At 37.5% G+C, this 13,798-nt stretch overlaps 1 long non-coding RNA gene across 1 annotated transcript; it reads right to left on the bottom strand.

The window, feature by feature from the left end:
- Positions 1-222: 222 nt before the first annotated feature.
- LOC134554082 (uncharacterized) lies at positions 223-11,458 on the bottom strand. Its single transcript, XR_010081194.1, has 3 exons — positions 9,641-11,458; positions 746-912; positions 223-625 (listed from the first exon to the last, which is right to left on the bottom strand). It is a non-coding gene; the product is annotated as an uncharacterized LOC134554082 (long non-coding RNA).
- Positions 11,459-13,798: the final 2,340 nt, after the last annotated feature.

Here is a 13,798-nt window from a genome sequence, read left to right as displayed (position 1 = left end):
CTGCTGTTCCAATAAACTGTTTGGCTGCCAGTCTGTGACAGTCTGAGTCCTTCCCAAACACAACAAGGGAGAGAATATCATCTGCTTCATTATGCCCTCAGCATACTAGTGTTCAGTAACAAAATAAACATAAAAACCCATGTTTATTACTTCCCCACAGAACTTATGAAAATGCACCCACTAAACCCACAAAGACAACACTGACTGCAAGAGAAGGCAACATCTTTCTCTCACACATTTATTTGAAGGAGGTTGACAGAGCTCTATGAAGGTTTTCTGTCACTTCTAAGAACAAAGAATGTGCAGCATGGCACAAATCATAATAATTTTGTCAAGGGTAGTGTGAACAAGAATTTGAAGTAAAAAGTGGAACTGGAAACTGAAGAAGTATCTCACATGGAAAAAAAATAGAGTGCGCTTTACCACAACAACATCTCCTGAGTTAAGCCCACTTGGTGGCTTCAGACTCTTATACATGTTTTATACTATTTTTATAGAACAACCCTTTATCAGTAGACATTATTATAATAATGTTCTTACAGAAGTCTGCATAATCTTTCCAATCAGTCCTAGAGAGATGCCCATGAATGTGTCTGAAAAATCTTGGTGGGAAAAAAGGCAGCAGCTGTGGAAGGTAGGAGGAAAAAAAGTAAATTACCGTTTTCAGTATTGCTGGATTTTCACCACAAGAAATTAGCAAAAATAATGTGATATATTCACTTTTCAACACTGTAAAAGTTCTCACCTTGTTTAGTTGGATAAGTGTTGCTGTGAAATACGACCCACTTCTTCACCTTTAAAATATGGACAGCTAAAGTTTTAGATGTCATTTGAAGAAAGATGCCTTGCTTTTTTAGAGCTGTGAATTTGTTCCAAGACGAAGTACACAGGTCCTGCTTTATCATTTTTGTGCTGGATATCAGGAAAAATATCAGAACATGCTTGTCATAGGAGGCATTGTGTAGTCAGATTGCCAGAGATAGTTGATATCTCCGGCCCTGAAAGTTTTCAAGACTCACCTAGACAAGCAGCAGCTGACCAAAGTGGTAAATATTCTAGATCATCCAGATATCGAGTATATTTATAATCTTTTGAAAACAGAACATTACAAGCAGCAGTTTAAAAAGGAAGAAAATTATAGTACAGGCATGGGAAGAGAAAATCCAACAAACTAGGGAATTTCACAGAACTGTCATGTTGACACCATGAGCATACAGGAGCATCTATGAATTTTCTCACATCTAGGGTTTAGTTTGACATACAACTCCCGATAAGAACTGGTAATGTTGGCTATTTTAGCCACATCTGTATAGACAGGAGCTCTTCTGGAATTGAATTTGGTAATTTATCCCCTCTGTTACCATGTGATTTGACACAGAACTGATTGCAAGCAACTGGATCATTTTAAAGCTAAGGATTTGAAGGAAATTATAGGAACTTAAAGCTTCAATATCCTTCTTGCAGAACTGCAGGAAGTTTTTTATGTGGTTCTTTCAACTCTACTTTTTCAGAGGAGTGTTTTTTAAAAGCCCACAAATACTGGAACTTTAAGAGTGGTTAGAGCACCCTTCTGGTGGAATACTCAGTTTGGTGTTCCTTGATACTCTTCAAGTAATTCCAGTCAAACCAGAGAATGATCCTTCTGGACTAATGTTCTGCCTCCTCAGAATTGGTCACTTAAATTTTAAATTTACCTTTATATTGCACACATACAGCTAAGAGAATGTGTGAAGCTCATTTACAAGCATTTTATGTTTATCTGAAACAGGAGATTGGTAAGTTACTGATAGTGGTGGAAGTTGAACTCTGTACTTCTTCATTACAGCGTTTTTCTTTCAAGTGCCCACTGCAATTGGGACCATGCTGTTTGGTCATTCATATGTAGGTTACATTATGACTGTAGCCTATTATTCATCCCTTCAAATAGGTTTTAGTTGCTCAAACAAATGGAAAATCAAAAGCATCAATGGTACCCTCTAACCAAAATGTGCTCAGTATGGCAGAAACACGACTACAAAATAACAGTCTGATATTATCTGTCCTTTATAGTGATCATACGGAGGCAATAAACCACTTTAACTCAAGTGAAGAAAGTCACTTATTGGAAGGTGATCAGCAGATGACAAGCTGCATCTTAGTTTTTCATTCCTGCCCCCATGCTTGGACATAAACAGAAAAAAGAGAAAGCACAGCCAAGGAGGCATAACAAACAAATCATTCTTAACAGCCATTTCTAGAACACTTACTACTCATGTAAAAACACAAGAATAACTCTGAGACTGTCTTATCCAAATTATGAGTTTGGGGCCGGTATGCTCCCAGTACAAAGGAGCCATGGCAAGATAACTGGATGTAGTCCAGAATCTCCTTTTAAGACAGTATCTTTGGAAATTCAGATGGAAATTCTTTATGACAAGGCATCAATCAATGAAAACTTGAGAAGCATTTTTAATCAAAATGTCCCATCTTAAAAAGGCTGATTGCATGTGTATTTCTCAGCTTTGTAACAGCCTCAGTCTTGGCAGTTCAAACTTTCAAGTACTGTGAATGTCACTGCACTGAGGGATTATAACAAACCAAGGGATTTACAGCCCAGACTAACAGCAGTTGGATTTCTTTGGGAGTTTAAAGCTCTGTGAGCTGTTCTGGTCCTGACTGGTGGTAGAAAGAATAGCATGTCAGATGCAACAAAGCAGCCACATAGCTTAGAATACAGCCAACAGCTGAACTAATGAGGTCAGGGAAGGATTGATTCAGCTCATAAATGGTAAACAAGGTTTACCATTGAAGACAATGGGATGTAATTACCAAGCAGAGAAAACTAGAAGCCCATAGGAGTATTCTGGTAACTGGTGAATAAACTTGTGATATTTTCTCCAACCTCTGCTTTCCTTTCCTCCAGACACAGGTGTTAATGTGTTATTTTCTTCCTTTTTTGTTGCTTTATTTGTTTAGAGCAACAACTCTAAACCAATTCTACCAAAAGGATTTTTGCAGGAAAAACTCTTGCTTGCTTGCTTTCTGCAGTTCCTATGATTCATTCTGACACTGATTAATAAGTACCAGGGAGATGTTTGATTGTACTGAGAAGGAGCAGTCTTCTACAAACTACTAGCATAGATAAGGGCAGTGAGATGTATGATCCAGTTGTCCAGGGACTACATGGTAAAATGGCTCATGCTTTTAATGTAAGGTTCAAATAGTCAGCCTTGTTGTAAAGAGCAAAACTTTCCTTTTCTGCAAAGACATTCGTCTTACAGCAGCAAGTTATCACACTGAAGGACATGTTTCCTCTAATTAAAGTCAAAAAAATTAATGCAAGCAAGGCAGGTTTTCATGTTCACCTTTCCAATGGGAGAGGTTTAGCAGTTCATTAATGAAATCCTAATGATTTACATGAGCTTCATAAAATTTTTTTCTCTTAGCAATAATTTTCTGAGCTGGTTGTAATCAGATAAATAATGAGGATATAGTCTTTAACCTCGTTGTCAAGAAAAGCAGAGATAGGCAGACCATAACCATGGGACCGGATGATATCAAGCATCCTAGCAACAGGGATCTACAAACAGCAGCTGGAAAACACATTCTCCTTGCTATTTCGCTGAATTAATGTGGGGTTTTATACTGAGACTACTGCATTCATTTAAAAGGATTTTTCTCCTCCCCTCCCCCATGTAAACAAGTCTCATTACAAAGCTCAAAAGACAAATATTTCAAATCTAGATGAACAATTTGCACTTGGACAGCTGCCCTGTAATGATACAACAGAGCACAAGACCTTATCTCTCTTGCATAGGGAGTGATGTCAACACTTAACAAACAGGTCAATAATGATTAATAAACATAACCCAAACAATTGAGTAAGTGAAGGGTAAGCCATCAGGGGCTGGTGCAGAAGAGAGGCTAGTGCTTTTACAAGGCCTTTAAAAAAATTCCTCATTTATTTGTATCAGGAACACACAATGCGGGGACAGTCAGTTAGCTAGACTCTTTTTATTCATTATTATAGAGAAATTTTCATTATCTTTGCACACATTCCACAGCAATGTAGTTCCAGACACTGCTCAGTAGAAAACCCCAACCATTCAGTCTAACAGACTGACAAACTGGTCTCTTGGAAGAATAATATCCCCAGCAGCATTTTGCAAGAGACAGTATGTGCATACACAAGAGAAAATTAGCATTTCTACCGAACCAGTAAAGAGCAGCTGTGTAGAAACATACTTCAAGCTTAAATAGGTCACAATACAATGCACCAATAAACAGTTCATTAAAAAAATCAAACAAACTGCAAGCAATTATTTGTTTGTTTTTAGGTCTCTCTTGAAAAATTGGTGAAAAAATTTGTTGGCTCACAAATTTTACTTCATGTTCTTGAGAAATAATTCTTCCTTCTATGCACATTGAAACGACATATGTTCCCAGAGGGTACAGGGCAATGGCTACTTTTAAGAACAATGCTAAGAAAAATGTCAAGGCTCTTAATTATTGCTCCAATTACAGACTGCATCTGAAGGCTATGACAGCTATTCATAACAAACAACTTGAAGAGTCTCTATTTAAACAAGTATCAATAAATGTCACAACTGAAAATGACACATCTTCATTTTCAGATTTATCTCTGTCTTCTTTATGGGCTTTGTCAAATAAATCGTTCAGTACTGCACTTGCCAGGTGCCTTTCCTCATAAAGAAAAAAACAACCTCTACCAGTTGCCACACAAAGATGTTTTGACATCCATAAGATACGTAGCTTCAAACTGCTGAACACATCTTAATTCAATTGTTTGTTGGGTGGCTGTGGTTTAAACTCCTTCTGGAATTATACAATCTACACTTCAGTGCCTCCATGTTTTTTTACAAGCCGCTCTGCTTCTATCTAGTTTTCAGGCAATATTTCTGAAGCATAAGTATACTATGACAAGTGAACAAGCTAAACCCAAAGTATAGCCTTGAAAGCTAGTATCTGCTCCATCTCAGGATTTTTCACCAAAATTATTTAAAGGTGATCATTTACTTCTTGGGCTGTAGAGTACATGAGTGCTATCAGTTGAACAACAAACAGATGATTCCATGATGTATTTACTTGAGATACTGCCAGAAATCCACACCTTGCATTAACAGATCTGACTCACACAGTACATGGGCGAAAAAAATCAAACAGAAAAAATGAATGCATGAAAAAAAATCAAAAAAAGTTAATTCTAGATATTGAAAACAAATACATTAGTAATTTCTATAAAAGTAATTAAATGAAAAACACATTAAAAATGAAATTACACAAGTCTGTTCTTTTGTTGTTGCTGATTTTTAGAAAAAGTTATTTCCAGTGTAACCTTAATCTTAGCAGGTCCTGCATGAAGTGCTCCAGTTAACCAATCACCACAAATACTTGCATATTTAAACATTGACAGCAATTTTTATTTCAGTGAATATTCCAGCCACTTCGAGCTTGGCAGAAAGCCCTGTCAAAGCAGATGCAAAGGCTACAAAAAGCAGGGCAACACAGAAAGTACAGTTTTTGCTTACACTCTTACAGCTGTTACATGACATTAGTCATGTAGTGATGATATAAATATATAAATAGACATCAAAATGGTGACAAAATTAAACTCCAGAACCTTATCCAAAGTGGCTTGAACTGAGAATACTCAAAGCAGACTATAACCTGCTGACAAATTCTGTGCACTTCACCAGCACAAAATGTGCAAGAGACTTTCTGCACTCTTTGTTCCTCAAAATAGCATTTAACTGGGGTTAATCAGGGCTTGAAGATCTTATCAGCTTTGAAAAGGCAGTAAAACATCAAGGAGTTAAATCTAAAGGAAAGACTCAGGTTACTGCAAAGTAATCTGTTACCACCTTATTCTTAGTTTGATACCTCCAGATCTTTCTCACTGAAATATCCACTTGCACCACCCCATTCCACTCAGCCAGCTGTTCTTGCCCATGTATGTGGCAAAAGTGACTGATGACAGGTAAAGTGTTGTAGAACCCACTAAAACTTTTAATTCTACAAGATAATTTCAGTCAACAGTTGGATGGTCAAAGGAGGACAATTGTTAAGGAGACCTCCCTGTCTGACCATTGAGGAGCCAACTCTGGCATCACCTAATCTGGGACCAAGGCCCCTTTGGCAGCTGCATCCCCCATACTCCCAGTCAGACCAGGTTTCCTTATGGGCTCAACCCCAGGTTTCCCTTAGCTGAGTCTCTCAAAATAATTAAATCTTGGGGTAATAACAAAATAACAGTTTGAGATGAGTGTCTCCAAGGAGGCACCCTGAACAAAGGAATCCCTGGGCTTTTATAATCTCACAGTCTATGCATGGCGAAGTCTGGAATCATGAGCTCCTGAAGTGTCTCTGAGTGTCCAGTTACCTGGCTGGGCCACAGGTCCCTGGGCAGGTCATGGCCTCTTGCCTGGGGCTTGGGCTCCCATACCCAGAGCCCAACCTGCAGCTCCAGCTGCAGGTGCACTCGGAGCTGTACTCCGTAAATGAGCACTAAATGTACTCCTAACACACTGACCACTAACAGCTCCCCATATTTTAGGCATATTTAACATTGCAAACTCTGCTATCCATCTGGTGGTGGTCTGGCTGCATACAACCTTTAATGTGGGAGACGGACAAATCCATTCTTTCATTCCTACAGCAGTTACTTCTGAAGTTAAAGATACTGGAACAAATCATATGTGGCTCCCTGTTAAGAACCAGCAAACAGAAATGTCTACTTCTGGTCCCACCCATTTTTCATCATGGATAGAGTATCACTTTTTAAGGCAACAAAGCTTATATCGCTACATGATCACCCTCTCTGTTTTACGTGAGGTTTTAATGAGAGGCTGAAATAACTCTCCTGGGACTTAAAGCCAAGCAGAGAAACACAGTATGTATCCTCATAACATAGAAAATTGTTCTCCTTGGTTCCATCACCATACATATGTGGACTATAACAAGTAGCAGGAAAAAAGAAAGACTGATCTACACAATACTCTCAAAGGTGCCTGATGCCTCCACAAGAATTTTTTCACTGCAAGTTTTCAGTACTTTGACAAACACTCTTCTAAAGTAGTTCACACTTACTCTGATTAACTCTTAATTTATACTCAAGACTGTGAATTGAAAACCAGCAAAGCATGTGGTTCTTGATTGTCAGCAAAATAGGCTGGAGTAGCCAGAATCAGGGCTCAGGGAAGTGGATCAGTTGCTCCCTGGCCAGCCTTCCTACTATTCAAATTGTTAGTTAACAAAGTGCACTAATTTAGAAGTACATTTGTTCCTGTTCAAAGCTTTTATTTATCGGGAATATCAATCATCAAAGTGCACTTTCATTTCAGTGTGGGCTAAAATACACTCAGTTTAGATGAGTGTGCACAAACACACCCACAGTGTATCTCAATACCCTCCAGGCAAAATTTGAGACAGCCAAGACAGTTTGTATCTTTTACAGCAACCCAGATTACAAGAAACATATTTGGCCACTTCTTTACACAGACATTTGTAATCTCCTGAGGGAACAATGTGCCACTCCCCACAAGCCACATGGAATTTACAGGTGAACAAAACAACACTGAGCCAGCTTGCAGACTACAAAAGGAACCTTTTCCTTTCAGAATTCTGTTTGCACTACAGAAAAATATCTATGCAAGCACTTGCTGCAACTTCAAAGGTAAAATAACATGATCTAGATTGAAAGGACGTTTACAGAACTTCATGTGTGGGGTCTCCAGAATGAACACTATTTCCCACATTAAGATTTTAATCTTGAATCAAAGATCCTGCAAGAAGGAAGTTCACTTGTTGCTTTGTAGGAAGAATATGCAGAACCTATTGTAGTTCCACATGTTTAAAATATTTTTAAATACTAACATGAAAGCATAGAGCTCAGGTTCTCATATGCCAATGTTTTGACACTCCTTACATAGAAACATTCTTGTGATTGTTTACTTCTCATTTTAAAGCAATTGTTCAATTCTGTATGCCTTGGACTAGGCAAGGTAGGAAAAAATTGATATAAAGCACACAATTTCTCTTTCTGAAAAAAAAGTGAAATATTCCTTCAATTTAACAAAGGAAATTTCAAACACTTGCCAATAACCAGTAGCAAAATAAAGAACTAACAAATAAAAATAGGTCTTCTGAGATTAGATAGATTTGGTTTTGTTGGAATGCCTTTGTCATGAAACAGTCACAATAGATCTAAGAACAGTGTTTTGGAAAATAACGTAATAGTTAAAATGCTTGCCAGAGCTTATCAATGCCTCTCATTTTCTGTGGTATAAAGTGATTTCTTTCTTATTTCAGTGGCTAAGAGGCCCACTGAAATCTCTTGCATAGGCTAAAGAAGTTTCAGACTGTGCTGAACTCAAGGATTGTCTAAATCTTTTCTGTGACACCACAAAATACACTTGTTATTTTCCCTGCAGTACTGCTACTGGTTTTTTCTAGTAAAACTAACATGAACCTTAATCTAAATTTTGAATACACTTTCTGAATTTTGTTCCCATTCTCTTTTGCCAGGGTGCAAGAATGCTTTCTTGCACCTCTTCCTCCTGCATTGCAGTTATTGGGACAAGCATCTTTCTGAACATTGCCACCCACAAGGCCAGTGTTCAGCATCAGGGCAGCCTCGAGGCATCAGGATAAGAATATTTATGCCTGTGTCAAGTCATCTTGGTACTATACGTACATGAGTAAAAAAGCCCCAGCAGACTTATGTCACAATTTTGTGAATGATATATTTAGCTTCAAGTTCTCTGAAGATGGATTTAACACTTTTCTAACTCTTCTGTTAATACTCAGGTGATTTTTCATGTTTCTCTTACACTTTACAGAGGGTATTTACCTAAAGATGAGAGTATGGTTTGATTGTTTCAAACCTGGATTTTTAACACAGAAAAGGACTAGGTCTGCAGGTTTCCTTTGTAGCTGTAGGCTTCTAGGAATTATTTGTCAGACAACACCTAACCTTTTGAAAAGCAAATCTGTTCTTTTCACCAAAATATGGGTGTCTCATAAAAATAAAATAATTCTCAGTTTACCAGAGAACCAGTAATATGTAAACTGCCTGTCCATAATATCAATTCTATTTCTGCGTCCTCATTAAATTGCCTCCAAACTGCTTCGATTTTTCTCAATGATCCAGGCAAGATTGAAGGCAGCTGTTCTAAGGATGAGCAGAATGGATCTAAATTGCTCCCACAAACAACAAAAGGAGATGGTGTAATATGAGGCAAACATGTGGCAAAGACCTGGAATGCTTGGCTTAGTTTTCCTACTGCTGTTTGGGGGAGAAGGATACTAGGACAGGTGGCAAAAACTTGCTTTTTCCGTACCCTTTCCTTGCCATGTTGTATTCCTGTGCAACTCATCTCAGCTGTTTTCTCAGCAGCAGGCAAAAAGACATATCCCCAAAGACCAGAAGAGAGCAGAAATGGAAATAATGTCAGTAATGTTCATTACAAGAAGCTATTCAGAGAGGTACACTGCATTTTCCTTTAAGATTAAACCGTTAAAGAAGTGTGCAATTGTCTCATGCCTTTTTAACATATATCCAAACCAGCTGCCCACCACATCTGCTGTAAAATTAGAAGCTCCAATGGAAGATCTGGACACTTTTCCTTCCAAATACACTTACCTGGTCTCTCCCCACTAGACAAGAAGCTGCAGCATTCTAGGACTAGAACTAGGAAAGGTTGCTAGTTTACTAAGATGTGTGCTGAATGATAACAATCGAAGGCGTCACATCCAGTCTGTAGGAGGCTTTTGTTCTGATTTTTGGATTGCTTCCATGGCAGGAGGTTGCTTAAGTGGTTGCATTACAGTTTTCTCAGATTCACTATAGCAATAGAAATAAAATCTTAAAGCAATCAAGGTTTCTGGTCTTATTAAAAATATTTATTGCATTATTGTTTTGTGCAATGATCACAAAGCAATAATGAGATCATGCACATATTTCCTACTAGTTTCATTTCAAAATTCTGCATCAGTTTAAGGAAAAAAAATACAGATTGGTTATTTCTCTATGCTGTGTAAGGTCTTCCTGTAGCATATAGCTGAGTGCAAAAAAAAGCACCAAGCTTAATAACTTTTGTCAAATGTTGAAAATAGTAATTATCTTCCTCAAGCCTACTATGAACCATATTTACAAAAAAGGAGTGCTAAACTCTGGAATTTAAAAAAATCACAACTTACAAAAAATTCTACCACTTCTATCAGGAAAAGCAATATTTTCCCTACTACTGCCTTCAGGTTTTAACAAAGTTAAATCTTTGGAAAACGGAAAATTGAAAGGGATGCAAGGGAGTATATTTACTTTTAAGAGTGAAATTTCATTCATTCTGTTTAATTGATCTGTAGATTAATTCATAGAATTGGAATTTTGCTTTAAATTTACATTTCTATTTAAATATCAACATCAAACCTTAATGTTATCTAACTGAAAAGTAAATATTTTTTTTAAATCAAATAACAGCAATGTCAGTTTACAGTTAATCTAAGATCTTGCTTTTTCCTCTTTCCATAAAAAATAAAACCCAACAAAATAAAATAAAAAATAAAATAAAAACTTCCTAAACTCCATTCCTTTTCAGTTTGAAATTTCAAAATGCCTCCTTTTTCTAATTAATGAAGATTATTGAAACACCAATAAAGTTAAAAAAGAGTCCTTTGTTAATATATTGCCAGATATGTGGGTTTTTATTAAAAAATTCTGTTTTAAAATACATGTTGATATGCTGTTTTAGCCACATATTTATATGGAATTCTTAGCTTACGTCTTGACTTTTCCTACCAAGTTTGAGTGTTGAGTTTTAGTGTTTTGCCATACTGCAGCTGAAGATTTTCCTGAAAATTTGTCTTTACCATCCCCAGATATAGATAGCAGTTCAGCAAGGAAGCCTTAGATCCTCCCATGCTCTTCAAAAATGTACCTCAAAATCAACAAAATTAGGATGTGCTGATGATCTCCATCAGCCCTCAAGAGCTCTAAAACTCTGATTTCTAGAAGGAAATACAAAATTACAGGGATTTTTTTAAATTATTATTTAATGATCAAAAAAAAAAATCTTGAACTGATGACATGAAATCCTCACAATGCACAGTGAAAGTCATGACAATTAGGTGTAAAAGATCATTTAATATTAATAAGTTAAACTTGGGAAACAAATTCTTATAGTTAAAAAAGTCATGCCTTTACGGTATCATGGTTTATTTTCTTTGTTTTCTCAACTGAACATTTTACTACAAAAAGTTCTTTTTAGTTCTGGCTTGGCTTCAAAATGTAAAAAAATCTTGCTTTCTGCTGAGTTCTCATACAAGTGTGTGTGACATATAGAAATCTCATGTTAAATAACTGAATTTATATCTTCTTACTCTCTCACCACAACCTACACCCCACTACCACCCCACTTCCTTAAAAAAAATAAGCATTGTCTAAACTGAAACTTCTTTCTTCATGTTCTTAAATCAGGAATTGAACAAATTTAATTAATTTGATTCTGCTTGCTATAAAATGGAAATTGATATCAATTTACATAATCTAAGAGCCAGTGAATCTGGGGAAAATATTAGCAGTGCTTAGTTAGTTTCAAACATCCCCATATCCCATGTCTAAAATTCACTTGTTGCATATTTTCAAATAGAGTACTTTTCCCAATTTGGAGTATAAAAGACCATAAAAATTTAGAGCTTATTAAGACATCTTAGAAGTTAATAAATTAGGGTAAAAAATTTAAAATAAACTACTGAGGATAGTAAATTGCTCAGAATATGGCAAAAGAAATCTGGTAGTAAAGCAGCAAAATGACACAGGAAAGGTGACCAATATATGACAGTCTGCAGCTGCAGCTTTCAAGACACATATCTGCAGGCTGAAGCATTTTACTTCCCTTGAATCTTAATGAAAATTACATTGTCTCTCTTCAAGCCCTGACATTTTACTCAGTGACCAACTACTCTTCGTTGCTGTTTCGTTTCTCTGATCTTCAACCAATGTATCTGACCCAAACTCTCTGACAACAGAAGGATCAGAGGAGATGACCAAAAGAATAATTATCTCTGGGAGTATATAAATAATGCTCACCAATTATTGTAAAAAAAAAAAAAAAGCTTGTCTCAACACAAAGGGCACTGAAGGATATTCTTTGTGTGGACACATGAGTGGGTCATCAGGTTATATGTCTTGAGGTGACTAGTGGAGAGAAAAGCCTTCTGTGGCAGCCAGACCAGCATTAGTTAAGTGGGTACATGGTTCAGCCCAACAGGGAGCATAAAACCTGAGCATGTTATAAAGCATGTTTTAATTTCTGCCCATTTTCTCTTGTCCTGTCAGTAGAGTGAGAAGAATCAGGCTCCCTCTTCTTAACTCCTTCCTGGCAGGTATTTGCACACATTGATGAGACTTCTCCAGACTACAGTCCCATCTCTCCCAACATCTTACCTGAGAGGTGCTCCTATCCCCTCACCATGCTTGTCAGCCTGTGCTAGAATTGCTCCTGGAAGTCCATATCTCACTTTTACTAGGGGAGACCAGAACTGGACATGGCATTCCAGATGTCTTTCACCAGTACTGACAAAAATGTTTTATGCAGACCAGAACACGTATGGCTGCTTTAGATGTGAGGGTGTATTGCTGGCTTGTGGGCAACTTGTAGGCCACCAATGATGTCAGTGCCCCTCTCTGCAGAGCTGCTTTCCATCCAGTGGGTTTCTAGCATGTACTGGAGCATGGGGTTATTCCTCCCCGGGCTGCAGGACTGGGGGATTGTAAGGGAGAGTATTTATTTTAATAGTGAAATTTCATTCATTCTGTTTAATGGAAAAGAGAGTACCAGATCAATTCATAGAATTGGAACTTTGCTTTAAATTTACATTTCTATTTATATATCAAACCTTAATGTTATCTAACTGAAAAGTAAATAGTTTTGTTTACATTTTCCCTTGTTGAACCTTATGAGGTTCCTCTCTGCCCAGTTTTCCTGCCTGCCAAGCTGCCTCTGAATTGCAGCACATCCACCTAGTACATAAACCACTCCTCAGAGCTTTGTATCATCTGCAACATTGCTGAGCTTCTCACTCTGCCCCATCATCCAGACCTTTAATGGAGATAATAGGCAGGACTGGACCCAGTATTGATCCCTGGAGTACACCACTAGCAATATGCCTCCAGCTGGACTATGTGCCACAGTCACAATTGGACATGAAATAAAGATGCTTGATTCCAGCAGGCAGAAGAACATCAGAAGGCTTTATTACAATTCATTCCAACCTTTTTATAACATGCTGTGCTACAAAGGCACATTATTGGTCCATAGGATAGACACCTCTCTCCATTGGTTAAGTAACACAAACAACACCTGGGAGAGAGGTTGTTATGGGAAAGGAATATTGTTTACCTAGAAATGTTATGGGAAGAATAGTTATTTACACAAAGCTGCTTGGGAAAGGAGAAACTGCTGAAAAGTTCCCTTGGGAAAGCTAGCAAACTCTCAGGCTTCAGAAAATCAGGCCCATATGCAACTGACCCCTGTGCATGGGTCCAGCCCTTCAGGACCTTGCTGTCCACTTCTTTTGTCCTTAACTTGTCCATTTGTCTACAAGGATATCACATAATATTATTTGAAAGAGAAGGTGTGCAAAGGTATCCTGAATTGTTGCAGAAAAATAGCAATTTTAATTGAAAACTAAAAATCTACTTGTAGTGCAGGCTTGTTCTTAGCTTAATAAAGCTCAGAGCTGTGTGTGGTAGATAGGGACAGGCGCCTGGAAGATCTCGGATGTCATGGAAAGATAAGGA

This window comes from Prinia subflava, chromosome 1 (genome assembly GCF_021018805.1).
Source record: "Prinia subflava isolate CZ2003 ecotype Zambia chromosome 1, Cam_Psub_1.2, whole genome shotgun sequence".
NCBI lineage: Eukaryota > Metazoa > Chordata > Aves > Passeriformes > Cisticolidae > Prinia > Prinia subflava.
This window is presented reverse-complemented; position numbering and strand designations above follow the sequence as displayed.